The following is a 19697-nucleotide window of genomic DNA, read 5'->3' on the forward strand; positions in this document are numbered from 1 at the left end:
GAGAAACAATTTGATTAAAATAAGAAACTAAAACCGGAAAAATAAATTTTAATAAAAACTAACACCAATTATTTATTGAATCTCGTCGTTTCGACGGTTTTTACATACCGATACCTAAGGTTTAGCCGGACATAGAGTCAGTGACAGACATGGCAGTTGGGGAATTAAACATACAGTAAGGCATAAATAAATAAAACAGTAAACAATAACAAACCTAGATTGCAATTTAAGAATTGGAATTGAATCTTGAATCTTTGATTAAATAATTCCGGCAGGCTTTGGCAATGAATACCTCTTACAATTGAATCCCAAATACGTGAAAAATAATAAACGGTAATAGTCCCCGATGTGGAGAAACTATCACTTTTACAATGGTAAGAAGCTGCCTAGAAAACTAAATGAAAAATAAAGCAGAACAAAAATTAAGCGTAAACTAAAAACTGGAAGAAGAGAAGTGTACGTTGGTAGTCTGAACGATCGCTTTTTATATCCTTTTCATGTTCCTCAAATGTAGCAAGAGTGGTGGAAACCGTGGCTAAAAAGGGGGCGAAAAAGTAGGGATAGTTGGGAGACTTGGTTGTGGCGGTTGCCATAACCCTAAATCCATGATGAGTGGCGAGCGCCACTCTTGTAGCAACTGCCACCCCATTTTTCAAGGGCTGGTGGCGGGCGCCACCTCCCTTGTGGCCCAATATGGCGGGCGCAACATCCTTTGGGTAATGGGCGCCACAAGCCCATGTGCTTTGGTGGCCCATTATCTCATTGGATGGTCCATTTTCTTCTCTTTTCTTGCCTTTTTCTTTCCTTTTTGCTATTTCCCTTTTTTTGCGGTAAACCTTTTATTCGATGAATACCTGCAAATAAACATAAAATACTATGTAATAAATAGTGTTAATCGAGTAAAAGGCAGTGCATATAGGGCCAAAAGTACGATACGTTTTCGCGTTATCAATTAATAAAATGTTTTGAAAATCAATGGCATAAGGCCAAAGTTTCTACTTATTACAACAAGTCTAAGTTGAAAACACAAACAAAGAAGGTTTTGAAATGAGGGAGAGATTTTAAAAATTTAAGAAGGAAAGGAGGAAATTTAAAAGTTTAGATTTGAAAAGATCTGACTAATGGGAAGCAATCCACAAGACAAGAATGTTAGATAGAAACCCAGTGCCTTTGGACTATTGAGCAAGCAACAAGCATAAGCAACATCCAAACAATTAATATGAAGACCAGTGCATCAAATAAAGATAGCCATAATATCCAATCAAGCAGTCCAAAAGCAAGTAGCCTTTAGTGTCTTCAAATGTATCAGATGAAATATTCCTTGTGGAAAACTCATAGAAACAATCATCAGATAAAAACAATAAGATCAAGATAACAACTTAAGCACATAGACAAAATAACAGATAAACCAAGTGAATTCTCAAGGCTTGCATTAGATGAATGGCATTTGCCAAGATAACTCAGTCTCAAATAATGGCAATGCCCAAGTCCTTCAAAGCATAGGGATGTTGCCTACTCTAAGTCCAAAAATTCATATCAAGTCCAGAGCAGAGGTCCAATAGTCCATCAACATATTTTTTAGGTTTTTTGTTGTTATTAGATATTTTAAGGTCCTAAGGCCACAAACATAACAAAATCACAAGCACACAATATATATAATCACAAAGATATGGCTCAAGTGAGCAAAGTGAAGATGGCTGAAACATAAACAAGTTGCATGAAATGTAAATGGCAATGAATGATAAAGGAACTAAAATTTAAATTGCATTAAGTAAATGACATTAAAGATAAAACAATTATAAAGAAATGTTAGTGAAATGTTAGTGGGGAATTCAATTGTTTAAGTCGTTCTTTGGAGAACACTCAACCATCCATTTACAAGTATGAAGATGTGAACCAAGACATCATTTATGAGAAGGGTTCCAACTTGGATAAATCAACAAGTATGCTACTAGCTCTCATAAATGGAAAAAAGGGCAGGTCTTCACATAATGCCATGAATAATGTGAGACTTACAATCTCACTTGCAAGAATGCTATGCCTTTTGGGACATATTTAGATCTATGTTAAGTAGTCATAATTGGACTTATATAGAAGTCACAACTATCTGAGGTTGGACAATAAAAATGTTGGTGTTAATGCATGCTAGAGACTTGGTACAAAGGATCAAGCTCCTAAAGCATACCACACACAAAAATAAAATGGGATGGACTTATCTCAATCAAGCTCATGTTGATTCATCTGACACAAGATCATTGATGAATCAACTAGCATTTGATTTGTAGAGAAATCATTGGTCAATGATGGATTGGGCAAGAAGAGGGATAAAAATGAAGAGGGGAAGGGAAATGGAAACCCAAATTGATCAAGGGAGGAATTTCATCTAATCAATATTATCCATTCATCTTGAGGGATGAAGTGTACACTTCATCAACCCCATAAATTCAATAGTATTGGTCAAATGGAAGTTCAAATTAACCATGATCAAGGCCAAACAGAAGATGAAACAACACAAGGTCAACTAAATGGCTCAACAATGTTTTTAAATATTTAAACAATTAAAAATCAATTTAAAAATGAAATAAAATGCATTTTAAAAAGGGAAAACCCTCAAAGCCCTTCAAATCACCAAATAATGGCCAATGGATTTATCCTAGGTCAAACAAGGTCAAAGGAACTTAGACAAAAAAATTGAGAATTTTTGGAAAGTCAGAATTATTTTGAAATATTTAAAAACAAGTCAAAAACTATTTAATTCACAAAAAATATTAAATATAATCCAAAAAATGATTTTAATTCAAAATATGGAAGAGAAAATTATTTAAATATTTTTGGTGAAAGTCCCATATTTTTTGGATTAAAAATGAAATTATAATGAATTAAATAAAATAAGTTAATTAAAATATAAATCCGAAAATAACATAAAAATAGAAAAAAAACAAGGGCCATCAGATCTCCCTCATTAATTGAGGTGGCAGATTTGATGGCCACGCGTGTGGTCCTCATAGTGCGACCAAGTAAATGTGTGGCAGATGTGGTAACTGAAACCAAGGGTCAAGATTAAAACATGGGAAAGGATCAGATGGTCTGGAATGATGTCAGCACACCACCGGAGCCCTAGCTCCGGTCATCTTCTCCGGTGGACCTCACCGAATTGGTCCAACTTCAAAGTTCATAAAAATGGAAGATCCATATACCAATTTAAAGAGAAAATGATGGAGAGCATGAATCTGGCCTCCATTTTTCCCAATTCTCACTATATAGAGAGATATGTGGAATTCAAAAATGAGGTGGATGAACTGAGTTGCTTTGATTTAACCTCAAAGAAACTCAATCTTGTTGTCTTCATTGGTAGGACTTCAATCAACCAAAAATGAAGTGAAATGGGATAATTGAGGGAAAATCGAAGAAGGAAAGTTTCTGAAAATTCACCTTCTGTTTGTGTAAGACCCCAATTTTGTCCCTAAGATCCCTCATGCTATCTCATCATTTATATTGGCTTTCGGATCACACCTTGGCATCCTCCTTACTCCTTATTCATTGGGTTTGCATTGGGATAGATCACCAAGCACATTTGATTGTATCATACTTTTTTTTCGTTGTTTACTAACCAAAATACAAAAAATATGTCTATGAATGTCTTTGTTTCTTTTGTAGGAAGTGAGTGTGTCCATCTGTGCCCCACTCAGCTCACAACTAGGGTTTGAGACCCTCGATGCAAGATAACAATCAAGTAAAGGTTCACAATGGTTCTAAACATCATATTTGGATCCCCATGTTCTTTATTTTTAAGTTTAATCAAGATCAAGAGATTGAAGCTTGTTTGCCTTGGAAGCCCTAATTCATCTAGGTATCTTGTGTGACTTCCTCAGTAAGTTTCTTCATTAATTGGTCAAAGATATCAAGGTATACTCCATTATACATCATATTATGCATATATGTTCCTCCATGAGCCCCAAATATCAAGAGAACTTCAAGTTTGCAAGTTGGTTCAAAGAGGTTGACCAGAGAAAGTCAACTGGTCAAAAGTGGGGTTCCATAGACCCTATCGCCTACATATTTTGTCATATGAAAATTATTCCAATAGAAACATTACTCTTTATGATATTACAAACAAATTTCATGTTGGCATCAAGAGCTATTTTTGCTTGGATAGTTACTTTTTATGGTGAAACATTCTAGGTCATTTTGTTTGTGCCCTAGTTAGGAGGTCAACTTCCAAGGACCACAACTTGCTCAATTTTTATGATATGAAGTCCATCTAAGTTTCATGATCAAATTGAAGATTTCTTATCCAACTTTTATTCTTTTAGAAATATCAAATTCAATTTGCAAGGGCACGTACCAAGAGGAAACATTATAGGTCATTTTGTGCGATCATCATTTACCAAGCAATTTTCCTGAACTTATAAAATGCATAACTCCCTCATGTCAAATCCAAATGATGTCAAATTTGTTACCAAATTGAATAGGAATGAAATATCTACAACTTTTGTGAAGAAACTATTTTCATATGGAGCTCATAGAAAAATTGATTCAAGGTGGAAGAAGTGGTCATTTGACTTTGTACTTAGAAAATTTTCAACCATGTTTGATTTCTCCAACTTCGACCTCAAAATTCATCATGATCCAAGCTCCAAATGGAAGTTTTTTCAACATAAAAGTTGTTCCCCTTGATGTCACATTTCCAAAAAAAGTCCAAGATCAGTTCATTTGGAGCATTTTACAAGGACTTGAACGTGGTTACTCTTCATGGTCCCATTTGGATGAATCACATAACCATTTCTAAAGAACATTTGAATGACCTCATGTTAAGATTTCAGCATCATTCATACACAATGTTGGAGCTTTTGGCATCATTTAATGAGCCTTGTGCATGCTCATGCAACCATGCAACACAACGTTTCCATTTTGGACAAATTTTTGATAGGGTGTGAAAAGCAACGCAAGACCTTATATAGACATGTCCTCTTGCTCATAATCAAGGACACACATTGCCCAAGCCTTGCCAAGAAATCCAAGAACCCTACTGCATAGAATACCTTGAGGATATCTTTGAAATCAAGTTAGAATTTCACCTTCTATTTTGAGATTCAAACTCCAAGGATTCATTGCCATTTTCATCTCATTTGATCACTGCAAGAAAGAGGAGGAAAAACCAAGTGGATTCACATTGAGATCAAGGAAAATCACTACTACCCGAAGGTCAATTTTTCCAAACTACAAGCTTTCGATTCTCTCTCAATTCTCCATCATTCTCTTTGTTTATTGGTTATTTGAAGTCCTACCAATGTAGGCAACATGATTGAGTTACTTTGAGGTTAAATCGAAGCAACTCAGATCTTGTACCTCAAAATTCAATTCCTCATATCTCTCAATATATTTGGAATTGGACAAAATTGAGGCCAGATTCGAGCTCCTGAGCTTTTTCTCCTTAAAATAATGTCCTTACTTTTTATTTTCTGATTGGTTGAGGGTGGACCAGTTCGGTGTCCCTTGATTTTTCTAATTTCTATTTTATTTCTGACTTTCCATTTAATTCCTTTATTTTATTTAATTCATATTAATCCAAAAAATATGGGACTTTCAGCTAAAATATTTCAATATTTTCCTCTTTCGTATTTTGAATTAAAATTGTTTTTTTGGATTAGTTTTGATATTTTTTATGAATTAAATGATTTTTAGCTTATTTTTAATTATTTTAAAATACTTATGACTTTCCAAAAATCATGAATTTTTTCGTCCAAGGTCCTTTGACCTTGTTTGACCTAGGATAAATCCCTTGGTCATTTATTTGGTGATTTGAAGGGATATGAGGTTTTGTCCAATTTAAAATGCATTTTGATTCATTTTTAATTTGATTTTTAATTGAATAATTGCTTGAAAATTGTGTTGAGCCATTTTTATGGCCTTGTGATGTTTGACTTGTTGTTTGACCTTAATCATGGTTGATATGACTTTTGTTTGACCAATACTATGTAAGAACAAATTTAGTTCTACAATGTATCTCTAAGATTTTGATGATAACAAAGGATGAGACAAAAATGGTACCCTAACGAAATTTTTCTAAGTATGCAGGACTCTAATCAACAGTCAGATAGGCACTCATCAGATACAGAATGAAGTTCTGAGATACCACTTAGAAAATACGCAAGCAGAAGCTCTGACTCTGATCAACGCAAGCACAAACTAAACAAGAGACATCAGACACTCTGAAGCGAAAGAATGACTCTAAAATTTGAAGTCTTGCGCTCTGATGAAATCAAGTGAAAAGAAGCTCTGAAGACATCAGCAACAAGCATGTATCTGATGATACTCTTCTGAATAGAGACTCTGAAGTTTGATCCATCCAATTCATAATACTTAGCTATGAAGGAACTCACTTATGGAAAGAATCTAATTCAGGAAGAAGTTTATGGCGCCCCAAAATTGTATTGGAAAGAACACAGAGATTAATGACATTAATCATCCATCATTGCCCAAGATTCTGACATTAACATCCTTCAACGGTCCTCTCAACACTCCTATATAAAGGATGGAACGCTTCTCAAAGAAGTATCCTGAAACACACGAATACAACACTCATATTATATTCATTCTTCATTCTCTTACACGAGCTGTTGGTCCAACGTGTGAACAAATTATTTGCTTTTACACTGTATAATTTATGCTTATCTAGAAGCACTAATCATTATTGTAACTCTATTCAATTGCTGAAAAAAATTCTCAAGTGACTTGTGAAGTTTGTAAACTTGAGAGGGCTAAGAGATCTTTTTCTCTTAGACGGTTGTTTGTGTAATCTTTCAAGATTAGTGGATTAAGTCCTTGTTGAAGGCAAAATCCCCTTAGCCGGGTGGACTGGAGTAGCTTTGAATTTCAAGCGGACCAGTATAAAATTCTGTGTTGAATTTATTTGTTTCTGCGTGTGTCTAAATTCCAAATAGTTTTATTTTCTCAAAACAATTTAAACCCCCCTTTCTAGTTTTTCTCTACCTTCATTGGTATCAGAGCTTCGGATTTGTTATTGATTTTCTAATCAAACACTTAACAATGTAGAGAGATCCAGCATGAGAAAAACACTATGGCCAACACCAATGAAAGAGATAGTTACAATGCTAAACCTTCAATCTTTGATGGAGAAAAATTTGATTACTGGAAAGATAGAATCGAAAGTTTCTTTCTGGGTTACGATGCTGATCTATGGGACATAGTTACTATTGGCTACATACCTCCTGTATATGATGCTGGCATTGCCATTACTAGAAACAATATGACAGATGATCAGAAGCACGACTTTAAAAACCATCACAAAGCCAGAACAATACTACTGAATGTCATTTCCAACAATGAATATGAAAATATCACCAACAGGGAAACCGCTAAAGAAATACTTGACTCCCTGAGGATAACTCACGAAGGAAATTCACAAGTCAAAGAGACAAAGGCTCTGGCTCTAATTCAGAAGTACGAAGCCTTAAAGATGGAGGATGGTGAATCCATAGAGGTAATGTTTTCTAGATTTCAAACCTTAATTGCAGGACTTAAGGTTCTGGAAAAAGGATACACAACTGCAGATCATGTCAAAAAGATCGTCAAAAGCTTACCAAAGAAGTGGAGACTCATGGTCACCGTATTAAAATTGTCAAAGGATCTGAACAACATCAGCCTTGAAGAACTCGTTAGCTCCCTCAGAAGTCATGAGATAGAACTTGAGGAAGATGATCCTCAAAATAAGATCAAATATGTAGTACTAAAGTCCAGATCTGAGAGACACAAACCAGAAAGGAACAAAGCCTTCCAAGCTGAAGAGGAAGATAATGACGACTCTGAAAAAAAAGACTCTAACGATGAAGAAGAGTTATCCCTTTTGACCAGAAGAGTAAAACAACTTTGGAGAAAAAGGAATAATAACTTTAGAAGACCAAGACTCAAGGGACATCGCTCAGAATTAACTTTCAGAGGCAAATCAAACAAAGAGGTAACATGCTATGAATGTAAGGAAACAGGTCATTACAGAAACGAATGCCCAAAGCTGGAGAAAGAAAACTCCAGAAGAGAAAGTTTCAAGAAAAGCTCCTTTAAAGCCAAGAAGGGACTCATGGCCACCCGAGACGACAGTGGATCTGATTCCTCTGAATCAGACTCTAAAGAACAGGAAAATGTTCTATTCATGGCTACCACTTCTGGAAACACATCAGGCGGAGAGTCTAATCCTGAAGAGGTATTTTCTGATCTTTCTTGCTCTGACCTTGAATCATGCCTTTCTGAATATTTGAACTCATATCAGAAACTTAAACAAAAATTTAAAGCACTAAAAAGAGTTCTTGAAGGAACCATCGAAGAATGTAATAAGCTTTAGATAACAATTTCTGAATTAAAAAATGAAAATCTAACTCTGACAAAAGAAAGAGACTCCACAAATAAAAAATGTTTAAAACTTGAAGAAGCTCTATCTCAAGCCCCACAAACTTCTAACACAATGATATATAAATATAAAAAATCTTTTCAAAAGTTTCTGAAAAATGGGATAGAAAGAAGTAGAATGGCATCCATGATTTATGGAGTCAGTCCGAATAATAAAAGAGGAATAGGGTATGATCCTAGTGAAGATAAATCTTCTACAGATGACAAACACAAATCTCCTTTTTCTTATCACTACACGCATGCACAAACACAACGTTTTACTAATGCTAGAAAACCCAAAGTTCTAAGAAACTCTGGGAAAACTAATCACAAAGGACCCAAAAGATTATGGGTACCAAAGCATAAGAGTGTTTATGTTGCAGTTATCTTATGCAACAGAGTTAAGACACCAGTCATGGTACCTAGACTCTGGATGCTCGCGACACATGGAGGGAAGAGAGCATATGTTCCAAAGCCTGGAACTTAAAGATGCTAGCTATGTAGGTTTCGGAAGAAATCAGAAAGGAAGAATTAGAGGCTCTAGATTTATTGGTAATGGATCTCTTCCCTCTATATCTGATGTTCTCTACGTAGAAGGCTTAATGCATCACCTGTTATCAATAAGCCAATTAAGTGATAACGGTTATGATATAATCTTCAATCAAAAAACATGTAAAATAATTAATTAGAACAATGGAACAGTTATATTCACTGGCAAGAGGAAAAACAACATTTAAAAAATAAATCTTTCAGATCTAAAAGATCAAAATGTAAAATGTTTGATGTCTGTTCATGAAGAGCAATGGGTATGTCATAGACGCTTGAGCCATATTAGCATGAGAAAACTCTCTCAGTTAAATAAGCTCAAGTTAGTCAGAGGTCTACCTAAGCTGAAGTTTTCTTCAGATGCTCTGTGTGAGGCATGTCAAAAAGAATTTTTTTCTAAAACATCTTTTAAAAAGATAAATGTTGTTTCCACCTCTAAGCCTTTGGAACTTCTTCACATTGACCTTTTTGAGTCTGTTAAGACAGTGTCAGTTAATGGAAAGAAGTATGGATTGGTCATTGTTGATGATTTTAGTCGCTGAACATGGGTAAAATTTCTAAAGCACAATAGTGAGTCTCACTCCATATTCACTAGCTTTTGTTCTAAAGTGAAAAACGAATTTGACTATAACATCATCAAAGTTAGAAGTGATCATGGTGGTGAATTCGAAAATAAGTTCTTTGAAGAACTGTTTGACTCTAATGGAATATCCTATGATTTCTCCTGCCCTAGAACTCCACAACAAAATGGAAATGTAGAGAGGAAGAATAGGACACTCCAAGAAATGACCAGAACCATGACCAATGAAACAAATGTGGCTAAGCACTTTTGGGCTGAAGCAGTAAACACAACGTGTTATATTCAGAATAGAATCTCTGTAAGAACTATTCTAGAGAAGACTCCCTATGAACTGTGCAAGGGAAGAAAACCCAACATTTCTTATTTCCATCCATTTGGATGCTCATGCTTTATTCTTAATACTAAAGAACATCTGAACAAGTTTGATTCAAAAGCACAAAAAGGTATTATGTTACGATACTCAGAACACTCTAAAGGCTATAGAGTATACAACACAGAAACCAAAATCGTGGAAGAATCAATACATGTTAGATTTGATGATAAGCTTGACCCTGAAAAGTCAACGCTAGTTGAGAAACTTGCAGATTTGGAGATAACTCTTGCAGGTTCTGACGAAAAGACTAAAGCATCAGAAGAAGTTGAGAAACAAAGTCCAAATACAACTGAAATCTCAACTATCCAGAAAAGATCAAGAAATCGCCCAAACATCTCTAAAGATTTGATTCTAGGAAACAAGGATGTGTAGCGGGAAATTCATGATCATCAAGCTATTGACAAGCTAGAGATCAATTAAAAAGAGTCGTCACCGTGATTTTATTGTTTCCAAGGGTAAAGGGAAAAAATGCGAACAAAACCCAAATAGTAAGAAGTTTTCAAATAAAAACTAATAAAAGTCAGAGATCGCAGGTAAGGGGGTTGGTTACACAGAGGGAAGGTGTTAGTGTTGGAGAATAGCCATCTAAGGCGCAGCGGAATTTAAAAATTTCTCCATTTAGTGATCCTTACGAATGGGCATGATCAGTGATAGAATCCTTACCTCTTGTGGCGATTCAAACCTTTGGTGCAGATCTCTGATAATGATCAAAAGCTTTGATACAGATCCACGGGGCGATCACGAACGTTGAACGATGACAACGTCTCTACTCAGTCCACACGAACGGATTCCTTCAATCGCAGTGCTAGCTGTTTGTGAATGAAGGCTTTGAGTGAGAGAGAGATACGAAATTCCAACTCTTCAGTTGTGTTGTATTCCCATACAAAGCTTCTGCACAAGAGCTCTATTTATAGAACCACTTGTGTGGGCTTCAAGCCAAAAAGCCCACTTAAATGCATTTTGGCCTATATCTCATAATATGCCAAAATCACTTAAGTACTTGGTACCTTACCATATTTCGTATTCTACTTAAGTACACCGTACCTTACGATGTTCCTTAATTATTCTATCTCTCATCAATCCGTCCTTTGTGTGTGACCCTATAGGTTTTCGCGACGTTGGCAATTATATTAAATCACGTATTTAACATAATAAACAGTGAGCGGTATCTAGCAACACATCACTGCTACCCAAATCACGAAAATGTCATGTGATCTGACAAAACCTCCTGTGATAATAATTATGTGTATAATTACCCCTTTGCCCTTAGGTCTATATTGAACACAAGGTATAGACCGTGTCACCCTTGTCCAGTTCAATATTGGGCCCATAGACATTTATCCTGTTACGCAGGATTGGCAAATTCCATCTAGGACACTCATGTCCCTCAGCATGCTTCGTGGAGTACCCATCAACTGTCTTTATGGTTATCCAGTTACGGACAACGTTGGATCAGCAATAAAGCACTCGACTCTACATCTAGGATCCATAGTGGTTTCAGGTCGAAGAGTGGTATACACTATTATCACCATGAGAATAACTTATGACACTTTGCATAACTTTCTATATAGTATTCTCATAGAGGGTCAATCCGGTATAAATATTACTCCTAATATTCATACCTATGTTTAAGACTTGATAACTCTTTATCCATGATCCATGAGATGTGATCATCAGTCTACAAACATAATAGTCTTAATGCTTTAATGTTATCCCACTTTACATTAAAGCTCGACTACGGATACTTTAAGAACAGTGCCCTTATGTTTAATGTGTTCTCATGATTAAGTCACACTTAATACATTAAACGGACTATCTATTCTAGGGACTTTATTAATCAACCATAATAAAGAAAATGCCTTTTATTATTAATAAATAATTCGATACAAGTACCAAAAATATTGGCCTCTAGGGCTTACACCAACAATCTCCCACTAGCACTAGAGCCAATCAGACATACCCCGTATGCCCATTGATCTAGTATGGCCATCATGCTTCTGCTGCGCAAGAGGCTTTGTTAGTGGGTCAGCTATATTGTCTAGTGTAGGTACTTTACATATTTTCACACAACGCCTAAGTATGTGTTTGGATCGTTGGTGAGATCTAGGCTCCTTAGCTTGTGCGATAACACCATTGTTATCATAATAGAGACCAATGGGATCCACAATGCTATGGACTATGCCAAGGTTATTGATCCAAACAGCTTCCTTTGCTGCACTTAAGGCAACAATATACTTGGCCTCAGTTGTAGAATCAGCAACTGCATCTTGCGTTGAACTTTTCAACCTCACAGTGCCACCATTTACGCAAAACACATAACCAGATTGGAATCATTCATATTAAAGTGTCTCAGCACTTTGTCTATGTACTCTGACTTAGGCCAAGCAGTTTTTGTGATCTATCTCTATAGATTCTGATTCCTAATATATAGGCTGCTTCACCTAGGTCCTTCATAGAAAAGCATTTCCCCAACCAAGTCTTTACTTGTTGCAGGGTAGGGACATCGTTTCCAATGAGTAATATGTCATCTACATATAACACCAGGAACACGATCATGCTCCCACTAACCTTCTTGTAGACACAAGGCTCATCTTCGTTCTTGATGAATCCATATTGTTTTACCGTTTCATCAAAACGAAGATTCCAGCTTCTGGAAGCTTGCTTCAATCCATAGATTGATCTTTGTAGCTTACATATCTTATGGGCTTCTTCTGGTATGTCAAATCCTTCAGGCTGTGTCATGTACACATCCTCAAGAAGATTCCCATTAAGGAAAGCAGTTTTGACATCCATCTGCCATATTTCATAATCATGATATGCAGCGATAGCAAGTAAAATCCGAACAGATTTAAGCATTGCAAATGGTGAAAAGGTTTCATCACAGTCAACACCATGAATTTGTTTATATCCTTTTGCAACCAGTCTTGCCTTATAGGTATGTACCTTACCATCCATGCCAGTCTTCTTTTTGAAGACCCACTTGCATCCTATAGGATTAACTTCTACAGGAGGCTCTACCAAGTTCCAAACTTGGTTCGTGTACATGGAATCTATTTCAGATTTCATGGCCTCTAGCCACTTCTCAGACTCGGGACCAGTTATGGCCTCTTGGTAGGTCACAGGCTCATCTTGATCCATGAGCAATACATCACCTTGATCTGTTATGAGATATCCATATCTCTCAGGTAGGTGACGTATCCTGCCTGACCTACGCTGGTCTTGTTCTACTTGAGCAGGTTGCTCTTCCACAACCATTTGTGTTTCCTGCTCTAATTCCTCCATAGGTGTATCGATGCTTTGTGATTCTTGAATTTCTTCAAGCTCTACTTTCCTCCCATTGGTTCCTTTGGAAATAAAATCCTTTTCTAGGAAAACTCCAGTTCGAGCGACAAACACTTTGCCCTCAGAAGGATTGTAGAAGTAATATCCTCTTGTTTCTTTAGGATATCCCACAAATAAGCATTTGTCAGATTTGGGCTCAAGCTTAGTTGAAATTTGTCGTTTCACATAAACTTCGCAACCCCAAATCTTCATGTAAGACATATGTGGTTTCTCACCACTCCATATCTCATATGGTGTCTTATCAACCTTTTTGGATGGAACACGGTTAAGTGTGTAAGCTGCGGTCAACAGCGCATGTCCCCAAAAGGAGTTTGGAAGATCGGCTTGATTCATCATGGATCGGACCATGTCCAACAGGGTTCGATTTCTTCTCTCAGATACACCATTCCATTGGGGTGTTCCAGGAGGAGTGAGTTGGGATAGGATCCCACACTCTTTCAGATGATCATCAAACTCTAGGCTTAAATACTCACCGCCTCGATCTGATCGAAGAGTTTTAATATTCTTACCCAATTGGTTTTGTACTTCATTCTTGAATTCCTTGAACTTTTCAAAGGACTCTGATTTGTGTTTCATTAAATACACATAACCATATCTACTGAAATCATCAGTGAATGTGATGAAGTACTGAAAACCTCCTCTGGCTGGTATGTTCAGTGGTCCACATACATCAGTATGTATGAGGGCCAAAAGATCATTAGCTCTTTCACCTTTTCCTGTGAATGGAGATTTTGTCATCTTTCCAATTAAACAAGATCTGCATGTCTCATATGATTCATAATCAAAAGAGTCCAACAATCCATCTTTATGGAGTTTGGAAATGCGTTTCTCATTTATGTGGCCTAATCGACAATGCCAAAGGTAAGTTGGATTTAACTCATTAGGTTTCATCCTTTTAGTATTAATGTTACAAATTGGCACTTCAAGATCAAGGACATATAATCCATTGTTTATTTGAGCAGTAGCATAGAATATATCATTCAAATAAATTGAGCAACAATTGTTCTTTATTATAAATGAAAAACCAAACTTGTCCAAACAAGAAATGGAAATAATATTCCTGCTAATTGCAGGTACATAATAACAGTTCTCTAACTGAATTATTAAACCACTAGGTAAAGTCAATACAAAAGTTCCTACGGCTAAACCAGCAACCTTTGCTCCATAGCCAACTCGTAGGTCGACTTCACCTTTTGCCAAATCTCTACTCCTTTTTAGTTCCTGCACATTTGTATAAATGTGAGAACCGCATCCAGTATCTAATACTCATGATGTAGAAGTAGATAAATTAATAACAAAAATACCTGAAGTTGAAGTCTCTACTCCATTCTTCTTATCTTCCAGGTACTTTGGGCAGTTCCTCTTCTAGTGTCCAGTCTTACCGCAATGGAAGCAAGTGCCTTCTTTTGCTATGCCTCCACTAGGCTTCAAAGCAGCAGTGGGTCTGGGATTGGCAACTTCCTTGCCTTTCCCCTTATCACTCTGCTTAGTGGGCCTTTTGTTCTGTCTCTTTCCATTTCCGATCATCAGAATGGACTTCCCTTTTGACTTCAGATTCTGCTCGGCAGTTCTTAACATGGCGAGCAGTTCAGGAAGAGATTTGTCCATATCAACCATATTGAAATTTAGGACAAATTGACTGAAACTATCTGGCAACGATTGCAAGATCAAATCAGTTGCAAGTTCCTTTTCGAAGGGAAAACCCAATCTTTCAAGGTTTTCCACATACCCAATCATCTTGAGTACATGGGGACCTACAGGGGCTCCCTCAGCTAACTTGCTTTGAAAAAGGGCTTTTGAAACTTCAAACCTCTCATGCCTTGCTTGCTCTTGATAGAGCAACTTCAGGTGTTCGATCATATCGAACGCTGACATGTTCTCATGTTGCTTTTGCAATTCTGAGTTCATGGTAGCCAGCATAAGACAAGTAGTTTCGTTGGCATCATCGACATGCTTCTTATAAGCATCTCTTTCTGTCTTAGGTGCAGAACTAGGAGGTTCCTCTTCAGGAACAGGTGTCTCCAAGACATACAGCTTTTTATCATGTTTGAGGACAATCCTCAGGTTTCGGTGCCAATCCAGGAAATTTGTCCCAGACAATTTTTCCTTATCAAGGATTGATCGCAGGATGTTGTTAGAGGTGTTTGTTGTCATGGTAATCTACATAAGGATTAATGAAAATATAAGTATCATTGACATATTCAATTAGGCCTTTAATTAAATATGCTCCCACTATTTTACTCAAAACAAATAACCCTCATCATTTGATTCGGAAAATCCCGTTGGAAGATTTTCTAGTGGGTCGAGATCCATATTTCACTTCGTTCTAAGTCCGCGTAGGCGGATTACACAAAACTAGGTTATTTAGGTAGGAACTCCTTCCAATTGTATCTCATACAACTCTCGAAAATTTCAGTTGGGTGAATAACTCCTTATTCCAATCCATCATATGGATTATTCCCAACTCTTGCTTCTAAACATATATATAATCTTATTATAATTTGTTTAGTTAAGTTTGACCCATTGTTTTAACAGTTGGATATTACAATTATCCCATCGCACCTTACTAATATAGAACATGCACCTCGCGTAGGCGAAACCTACATTATTCGATACTAGTCTTGATGAGTGTTAAAACTTGGAAAGCTTAAAACTTAATATTTAGTTTTGAGGGAATTGCAATTTTCTGATCTCACCGGCTTGTTTATCATATAAACCGTCTCTCACATGCATCAACATACATTCACATGCATCAACATACATACAAACAAAAATGAAACAGTTATGGCCCCTAGCGCAATTGTTCTCCCAAGCCAATGAGAGAACCTAAGCTAACCTACAACGATCTAAGCTTCTCCAAGCAAGATCTTCAAGGTTGTCCTCCTTTGGCACTGACTTCTTTGCTTTCTTCATATCATTACATTACATGAAAGAAACTCGTTTTACATACGAGGGAGTGAGATGAGAAAAGAAGTTACATTTGGAAGATTAAGAGAGAGGCAAGACACGCAGGTCGTATTTTAAAAACCCAAAACAAAACAAAGGAAAACTAAGGCCATAACCGATCACCACAAGGCAATAATAAACACTTTATTATTATTATTATTAATTCCTTTAATTAATTAAAATCAAATTAAATTTTGACGACCGATCACACTATGCAGAGTTAGCCGGGGGTCCGCTGCCCGGACAGCGGGAACGGGTGTTCCGCTGCCCGGTCAGTGGTCAGCGAAAATTTTAATGAACAATTCATTTAAAATTGACGTCGTTTTCGTACCAACACTTGATACTTCAAAGCACTTTTTCTAGCCGAACGGGTGAATTTTTCCTTGCGTTAACCGGTTAACCATATGCGTTAACCGGTTAACACTGTATGAAAACTTTTAGAAAACTCTTTTCTGCCTTTCGTTAACCGGTTAACCATATGCGTTAACCGGTTAACACTGTTTGAAAACTTTTAGAAAACTCTTTTCTGCCTTGCGTTAACCGGTTAACACTGTTTGAAAATCTCAAAAAATTTAGTTCGCATTGCGTTAACCGGTTAACCAAATGCGTTAACCGGTTAACACTGTTCCAAAATTAAAAAAATTATTTCGTATTGCGTTAACCGGTTAACCATACACGTTAACCGATTAACACTGTTCGGAAAAGTGTTTATAACGCACAACTCTTGTGCAATCAAACCCCAATCGCATAACTCTCTGACAACACAACCCTTGTGTCGTCACTAACCCTAATGCACCAATTTCAGACCGTCAAACACGTCTCGATTGTTAATTCAGTATGATTGATCAACACGTCATTGCTTCACCATACTAATGTCGGATCAAGAAGCAAACGACCATTGATCGCTCAAAGGAAAACAATCATCGAGGTTTTGAATGAACGAAACAAGAACATTATATCGTATATAATGTATTTTGCATCAAGGTTACATATATCACATATATGTAACTTGATCGATCTCAATTTAACCTTTGATTCATTCTGTTTTAATCATATTATTACATAACAAAAACAGATATCAGATTCATGGTTTCGTAAGTGGCTCTGATACCACTGTTGGAGAATAGCCATCTAAGGCGCAGCGGAATTTAAAAATTTCTCCATTTAGTGATCCTTACGAATGGGCATGATCAGTGATAAAATCGTTACCTCTTGTGGCGATTCAAACCTTTGGTGCAGATCTCTGATAATGATCAAAACCTTTGATACAGATCCACGGGGCGATCACGAACGTTGAACGATGAAAACGTCTCTACTCAGTCCACACGAACGGATTCCTTCAATCGCAGTGCTAGCTATTTGTGAATGAAGGCTTTGAGTGAGAGAGAGATACGAAATTCCAACTCTTCAGTTGTGTTGTATTCCCATACAAAGCTTCTGCACAAGAGCTCTATTTATAGAACCACTTGTGTGGGCTTCAAGCCAAAAAGCCCACTTAAATGCATTTTGGCCTATATCTCATAATATGCCAAAATCACTTAAGTACTTGGTACCTTACCATATTTCGTATTCTACTTAAGTACACCGTACCTTACGATGTTCCTTAATTATTCTATCTCTCATCAATCCGTCCTTTGTGTGTGACCCTATAGGTTTTCGCGACGTTGGCAATTATATTAAATCACGTATTTAACATAATAAACAGTGAGCGGTATCTAGCAACACATCACTGCTACCCAAATCACGAAAATGTCATGTGATCTGACAAAACCTCCTGTGATAATAATTATGTGTATAATTACCCCTTTGCCCTTAGGTCTATATTGAACACAAGGTATAGACCGTGTCACCCTTGTCCAGTTCAATATTGGGCCCATAGACATTTATCCTGTTACGCAGGATTGGCAAATTCCATCTAGGACACTCATGTCCCTCAGCATGCTTCGTGGAGTACCCATCAACTGTCTTTATGGTTATCCAGTTACGGACAACGTTGGATCAGCAATAAAGCACTCGACTCTACATCTAGGATCCATAGTGGTTTCAGGTCGAAGAGTGGTATACACTATTATCACCATGAGAATAACTTATGACACTTTGCATAACTTTCTATATAGTATTCTCATAGAGGGTCAATCCGGTATAAATATTACTCCTAATATTCATACCTATGTTTAAGACTTGATAACTCTTTATCCATGATCCATGAGATGTGATCATCAGTCTACAAACATAATAGTCTTAATGCTTTAATGTTATCCCACTTTACATTAAAGCTCGACTACGGATACTTTAAGAACAGTGCCCTTATGTTTAATGTGTTCTCATGATTAAGTCACACTTAATACATTAAACGGACTATCTATTCTAGGGACTTTATTAATCAACCATAATAAAGAAAATGCCTTTTATTATTAATAAATAATTCGATACAAGTACCAAAAATATTGGCCTCTAGGGCTTACACCAACAGTTAGCACCCAAAGTGTTCTAGGTACTCCTAGGGAGCCCTTTTTGTGTGCATATGTATTTTGTACAAAGTGATGTTTACAAACAAATAGAATGGGCGGATGAGAAAAGAATTGATTAATTATATTTTTTTTGTTTGACAAGACCTTCGATCTTGTGCCTACGTACCAACATAAAAATGAGGGATCAAAACCTCGTAGTTCGTGCTAGAAATTTCAAAGTGAGTATGTTGGTTTTTAACAAAAATTAAGCTTGAAAGGCACAAAGGCCTAAAAATGGTTTGAATGAGTTAGTTCTTTTTGGCTTTTTGAAAGTTTAAGTCAAGTATAGTTAAGTTCATTTACAAGTTTTATTTAAGAAAATAAGTTTGAAAAGGCAATGGCATAAGGCCAAAGTTTCTATCTTTTGTAAAAGTGGTCGAGGTTTAGAATAAAAAATGGTTCACACAAAGAAGGTTTTGAAAATGGAGGGAGAGATTTTAAAATTAAAGAAATGGGGAGAAGATGAAGAGACTATCCTATATACAAGAATTTAAAAGTTTAAAGTTGAAAAGATCTGACCAAATGGGAGCAATCCAAAAGACAAGTATGTCAATAGAAACCCAGAATTCCCTTAGAATGTAGCAGATGAATTCCCCAAGTCACAGGTTCAACATAACAACTTAACAATGATTAATGTTGTAGATGAATTTGGAGAGGTCTTGAATGATGTATCAGATGAATCCAAATTTGCAAGTTCTTGGTCTTTCAATAAATTGGCATTGGCCAAGTCCATTACAAAGGAATGTTGCCTAAGTTCTAAGTCCAATTGGGGAGATCAAAACAACAGTCCACTCAAATGCCTTTTAGGGTTTTTGTTATTATGTGCATTAATGGTCAAAGACCAATCAAACAAACAAAGCAACAAAGTATATAACACAATATGGTCCAAGTGGACAAAGTGAAAATTGCATAAACATAAACAATTAGAGTGATATGTACAATTACAATTGATAATAGAACAATAAGAATGAATTGCATTAAGAGTAAAAGCTTGAAA

The sequence above is a fragment of the Lathyrus oleraceus genome, chromosome 2 (assembly GCF_024323335.1).
Source record: "Lathyrus oleraceus cultivar Zhongwan6 chromosome 2, CAAS_Psat_ZW6_1.0, whole genome shotgun sequence".
Taxonomy (NCBI): Eukaryota; Viridiplantae; Streptophyta; class Magnoliopsida; order Fabales; family Fabaceae; genus Lathyrus; species Lathyrus oleraceus.